The sequence below is a fragment of the Canis lupus genome, chromosome 32, assembly GCF_011100685.1.
Source record: "Canis lupus familiaris isolate Mischka breed German Shepherd chromosome 32, alternate assembly UU_Cfam_GSD_1.0, whole genome shotgun sequence".
In the NCBI taxonomy this organism is placed as follows: Eukaryota; Metazoa; Chordata; class Mammalia; order Carnivora; family Canidae; genus Canis; species Canis lupus.
Genome location: NC_049253.1, coordinates 33,428,681 through 33,435,182, shown reverse-complemented (window position 1 = coordinate 33,435,182; position 6,502 = coordinate 33,428,681). Strand labels below are relative to the sequence as shown.

General features: G+C 43.4%; 1 long non-coding RNA gene across 1 annotated transcript; it reads left to right on the top strand.

The window, feature by feature from the left end:
* The first annotated feature begins 1,438 nt into the window (after window positions 1-1,438).
* On the top strand, window positions 1,439-2,721 carry LOC119867145. Its single transcript, XR_005382558.1, has 2 exons — window positions 1,439-1,582; window positions 2,546-2,721. It is a non-coding gene; the product is annotated as an uncharacterized LOC119867145 (long non-coding RNA).
* The last annotated feature ends 3,781 nt before the right edge of the window (window positions 2,722-6,502 follow it).

Genomic DNA, 6,502 nt, shown 5'->3' with positions numbered 1-6,502 from the left:
GGTAGCTCAGCTGATTAAGCATCTGCTTTAGGCTCAGGTTGTTATGATCCCAGGGTCCTGAGATAGAGCCCCACGTGGGGCTCCCTGCTTGGTGGGGAGTCTGCTTCTCCCACTCCCTCTGCTTCTTCCTCTTTCTCTCAAATAAATAAATAAAATATTTTTTAAAAAGTGATGTCAGGTACCTCTAGGTCTAGAGGAGACCACCAGCCACTTGACACGCACTTTTCTTTTTATGGGAAGAATTATTTAATAGTCATTAACTTGTTCTGAAATGTAAAAAGGCAGTCAGGCACCTGTTGCCTGAGGGAAGGACAGTATGTTTTCTCTGACTGAGCCCAGATATCTCTCCCAGTGCCTCTTAGTGCAAATCATTCCAGGAAGGAGATACTCTCATTTGCATATGGAGCCCAGGGGCCTTCTGAAGGGAAAGTGACAAGACTCCAACAGCTTCTACCTGAAACTCAACCTTAGACATATCTTTTGGGGCAGATTGCGAGGGGCCTAATTAAGGCTTATGGTCAGGTTAAGGCAAAGGTCTTTTAAAATAAGATTACCTTGGGGATCCCCGGGTGGCTCAGTGGTTTAGCACCTGCCTTCGGCCCAAGGAGTGATCCTGGAGTCCCGGGATCGAGTCCGCATCAGGCTCCCTGCATGGAGCCTGCTTCTCCCTCTGCCTGTGTCTCTGCCTCTCTCTCCCTCTCTCTATGTATCTCATGAATAAATAGGGTGAAATATTTAAAAAATAAATAAATAAAATTACCTTAAGGATGGAAAGAGATAGGACTGGTCATTTGTTGTATCCTGAGCCAACAAGTGCCAGTGATCATTCTAGGTCCACGAGCATGAAGACATGAATCTATGCTAGGGCGGTGCTTAGGAGGCAGACATATGTTGAGGCAGTAGTGGGTAAATGCTGATCTGATTAAATGGTCCATTGGATGGCCAACTCTTAGGTCAAACTTCACACTGTGACAGGGCTAAATCCACGCCATGGTCTCTGTGATTCTAGGATTATTCTGAGATTGGATTCTAGGACTCTGAGATTGGATTATTCTCCCTAGGTCCTGGATGATGTCAGAAACACCCCACCCTGCCCCCAGAAATGTAAGTAGCAGACATTCCTGGGTGGGAAGTATAGGAAGGAAGCTCCAATGGACTTGGTAGGAAGAGATTCAAGTGTTTCATTTGGGATACCGCAGGATGAGGAATCCTACCACATCTTACATGGAACAGCCAAATATCTTCATCAGATGCTGTACTGGGTTGAATGGTGTCCCCCCAAGTAGCTGAGTCCATCTGAAACCTCAGAATATAATTTTGTTTGCAAATAGGGTATTTGCAGATGTAATTAGTGAAGATAAGGTCATACTCGACTAAGCTGAACTCTAAATCCAGTGCATGGTACCCTTTCACAGACGCCATGTGGGCACACAGAGGCACAGACACACAGGGGGAAAGGCCACATGAAGACAGAGGCAGAGATCAGAGTGATGCTGCCGCAAGCTAAGGAATGCCAAGGATTTCTGGCAACCCCCAGAGGCTAGAAGAGGCAAGAAAAGATCCTTTCCCAGAGTCTTCAAAGGTAGCATGGCCCTGCCAAAATTTTGATTTCAGGCTTCTAGCCTCCAGAACTGAAAGATAAATTCCTATTTGTTAAAGATACCCAGTTTGTAGTACTTTGTTATGGCAGCCCTGGGAAACTAATACACATATATTTATAGAATAATCTTACTTTTGAAAGATAGATGATAGATAGGTAGCGCTATCCACATCCATGTGTACGTGTACGTGTAAGAGAAAGCATGTAGAAAAGTGGCATATTGCACACAAGAGCATGTAGCAAAATGTTACTGGTGTATATTTTTAGTGGTAGGAGAATGAATGACTTTCATTTCCTTCTTTTCTCATTTTCAATTTTTCTATAACTTACAATTATTACTTTAATAATTAGAACTAAATGAAGTGCTCACCTAATTGGTGCTTTTTACAGACTAACACCCAAATCTGTAAGTCAGATTGTTTTAAATCCCATTTAAAAAAGTACTTATATTAGCATTTAACCAATATTGCCCACCAAAAGTATTTGTCTTTCTAAGCACAGCTATAGTTTGCTTTTGTTTAGATTTTTTAAAAATTTCTTTGCTTAGATTTCTTTCTTTCTTTCTTTCTTTTTAAGATTTTATTTATTTATTTGTGAGAGACAGAGAGGGAAGCAGAGGGAGAAGTAGGCTCCCTGCAGGGAGCCCAATGAGGGACTCGATCCCAGGATCCTGGGATCATGCCCTGGGCTGAAGGCAGATGCACAACCACTGAGCCACCCAGGTGCCCCCTTTGCTTAGTTTTCTGTAAAAAAAAAAAAAATCCTCTCCAAGTTAGAGTACTTTTGAGTCTGACAGTTTCATAGAGTTTTAAATATTTCTCAATTCTCTCTTTCAATCATGTTGATGTTTAAAATCAGTTGGTGATTCTAGTCTTCTCAGGTATAAATGAAAGTATCTCAGTAATGACAATAGCCAGCCCTACTATGTGTCGGATGCCATTCTAGGTGTTCTATGCACACTGGTCTATGCCTGTACCCCCTTCTCCCAAATGTCCAGTTTGAATGATTGATGATGTGGTCACCGTGCCTCTGAGGTCCTATTATTATCTACCATTTCACAAATGAGGAAACCAAGACACAGAGAAATTAAGTGACCTGCTCAAATTCACACAAAGAGGTGAGTGACAGAGCTGGGATTTGAACCCCAGCTCCAGAATCCATGCTTTTCTAAGTGCTATGCCATACTGCCTTGCATTGTGTCTGGTAGGAGAATATGGAAGAGTATAGGTACTCTTAAAGTACCTTAAATTTCACTTTTTTCCCTAAGTATTACCAATTAGATTCTTTAGGTGTTATTGAAAATGTATTTTACATCCTGCAAATAAACATTATAGAGGGTAAAATGGATGTAATGCGTTCCCCTAAAGTCCTGGAAAATGAGTCTGGAATTGTTCTTACATAACAGCACAGCAATTAGGCAAGGACATGGTCAGAAAATCAAAAGCCTGCGGAGACCAACTGACCACAGGGCACAGATCAAACCGATCCCTGACTTAAAACCCTCTGCTTGCCTTCCTTTGCCCTTAGGATCAAGTCTAATAGTCCTCACTCAGGCTCCAACCGTGTCCACCTTTCCAGTCTTACAGTTTTTCTTTCTGTTTCTGGAACATTTCATCCTTTTGCCACTCTAGGGTCTTTCTCTGAACATACTGTTCCCTCTGCCTGAAATGTCCTTCCTTCTCCATTGAATTTGCCAGGAAAATTCAAGAGTTAAACCTCACTTCTCAGAGAGGTGTTTCTTGACCCTCGTCCCTGCCCGAGGGACCCTCTCTGGCACACGTGTCAAGGCCTCATTCTGCTCACTTTCATCACACTCACAGCTCTATGCCAGCCTCTGCCTTTTGACGCCAGAGGCGTCCTGATGCAGCTTGTCCAGTGCTGTGTCCCCAGCAGCAGCACACAGGGAGTCATCTGGAAATATTTGTGGACTGAATTCCTGACTGCCAGACAGACTAAGGGAAATACAAGGTTCATTCTCCTCCACACACACATATGCTTTGGGCTTGAAAAGTTTACAGTTAATGAAAGCCATAAACAAGAAAGCATCACTCATCATACTGCAGAATTAAGGGGAGGGTATTGCTGTGGCTCCAGCTGTGCAATTTATTTATCCAGAAAAGAAAATGGTTAAATTCATGAAATAGGATTTCAAGAAGATGACTTATCTGTATTAATCATAGCATATTTTAATTTGCATGTAAGAATTTATATTTGTTTTTTTTTAAGATTTTATTTATTTATTCATGAGAGACACAGAGAGAAGCAGAGACACAAGCAGAGGGAGAAGCAGTTTTCCTGCGGGGAGCCCGATGTGGGACTCGATCCCAGGACCCCGGGATGACACCCTGAGCCAAAGGCTCAACCACTGAGCCACTCAGGTGCCCAGAATTTGCATTTCTTACATCTCGCATTGTGCAGAAGGATCCAGAGCCCCCATCAGTAAGACATTAAGACTTCGAACTAATGAATGATTACCTTCATAGTGGCTAATTGTTTTTCCCTTCTGGAGAGATTAGTCATGACATATATAAATATCAGTTATAGCTATCTCTACATGGAGAGGTAAATAAAAAGCAAGCAAATTATTTTTGTAATGACATTTGTGAATTCTTTTATTAGTTTCTATAACTCAGGGATCAGCTGCCTGATTACTCCCTAGGTGTTCCAGAGTTATGGGGCTCACTCTTTTATATGATATTTAAATAAAAGTTGTCAACAATACAGGGATGTCAGAGGATGATAGGTTGATAAATGTTGGGGAGGAAAGGTAAACAGGAAAGAGGAATAGTAAGTGAGGGAACATTGCAATGTTAGAGTGGGCAAAAAAAGCCTCACCTCGCTGAGAAGATGGCTTTTGAGAAAACATTTGAAGTGAATGAAATCAAGGGTGAAGGTAGAACAGAATGAGCTTTCCAGGATACAGGAACAGCAAGTACGAAGGCCCTGGGGCAGAAGCATGCCTGGTGAGTTCAGGAACCCCATGGGGGCTGGTTTGGCTGAAGTAGACCCAGCAAAGAGGAGAGAAGCAAAAGATGACTCTAGGAGATTTGGGGGTAGGAAAAGGGAGGAGGGGACTTTGTAAGACTGTGGTAAGGTCTTGGCTTTTATTCAAGTGAGATGGAAAGTCATCAGAAGGTGTGACAAGAGGTGTGATATCATCTGATTGCTTGTTGAGCGTAGACCGAAGGGTCAAGGGTGATCAACCTGGATTCTATTTCGGAAAAGCAGGCAAGAGGTGATGGTGGCCTGGAGCAAAGAGGTGACAGTGGCTGATGAGAAATGGACAGATTATAGATCTATTTTGGAGATAGAGCTGCTTCTCTGATTACAGCTAACTCCTGAACAACATGGGTTTGAACTACACAGATCCACTTATATGCAGTGTTTTTGATACAGCATAGTGCTGACAATGTAGTTTCTCTTCCTTATGGTTTTCTTTTCTTTTTTTTTTAAAGGTTGTATTTATTTATTTGAGGGAGTGAGCGAGCAGGGGCAGGTGCTGAGGGAGAGAATCTCAAGGAGACTCTACAGTGTGTGGAGCCCGACACGGGGCTTGATCCCATGACCCTGAGATCATGACCTGAGCGGAAACCAACTGCACCACCCAGGTGCCTCTCTTCCTATGACTTCTTAATAATACGTTCTTTTCTCTAGCTTACTTTATTGGAACATACAAAATATGTGTTAATGGACTATTTATGTTATCAGAAAGGCTTCAAGTCAATAGTATTTAAAATTTTGGGGAGTTGAGGTGCCTGGGTGGCTCAGTTGGGTAAGCGTCTGCCTTCGGCTCAGGTCATAATCCCAGGGTCCTGGGATTGAGCCCCATACTGGCTCCCTTCTTAGGGGGGCCTGCTTCTCCCTCTCCCCCATCCCCGCTCGTGCTCTCTCTCGTGCTCTCTCTCTCAAATAAATAAATAAATAAATAAATAAATAAATAAATAAAATCTTTTAAAAAAGATTTTGGGGAGTCAAAAGCTCTACTCCAATTTTCAACTGTGCAGGGGGTCAGCACCCCTTACCCCCACGTTGTTCATGGGTCAACGGTACTTCCTTTTATATGCTGATACCCATAACTTTATTTTCTTCCAGAATGATTATAACCATGAATACCTCTCACCACCAATTTAGGCAGCAGTCATTTCTCCATACCTTGACCAACAATGAATTAACGTACTGCTTAAAATTTTAAAAACCAAAGATAACTCAAATTATTCCTCTCTGCCTTGAATCCATTGTTCCCTGAACTGACGGAAATGCCTCCAGGGTTGTGGGCTGCAACCTGTCACCGCATCCTGGTTCTCAGAGGGAGGGGAGGCGCTTCTGGCCTTGGCCCCAGGCCTGCAGGACGACAAGGCGCGCTGCCCTGCCCTGCCCGAGATGGCAACACACGCTGCCGCGCCAGGCCACCCTGGGTAAGGGGCCAGGTCCAGTCGCACAGCTGAAGTGCTTTACTGCTGGGACGCTCCATCCTCCCTTCCCACAGTGAAGCAGTGTTACTTTTCGTGGATTTGCTATTGTTCTGGTGGTGTTGAACTTGAAGAACAGTTGTTTGTTTTACTTCGTACACATTTTTTTTTTTTTAATTTAAAGTAGGTTCCATACCCAGCCTGGGGCTCAAACTCACAACCCTGAGATCAAGTGGCATGCTCTACTGACCAAGCCAGCCGCACACCCCTGTTTGCTTTCCTTAAGATGCAATCATTCAGGGGATCCTGGGTGGCTCAGCGGTTTGGCGCCTGCCTTTGGCCCAGGGCACGATCCTGGAGTTCTGGGATCGAGTCCCATGTCCGGCTCCCGGCATGGAGCCTGCTTCTCTCTCTCTCTCTCTCTCTCTCTGTCTATCATGAATAAATAAATAAATAAATATTAAAAAAAAAAGATGAAATCATTCAAAGTACT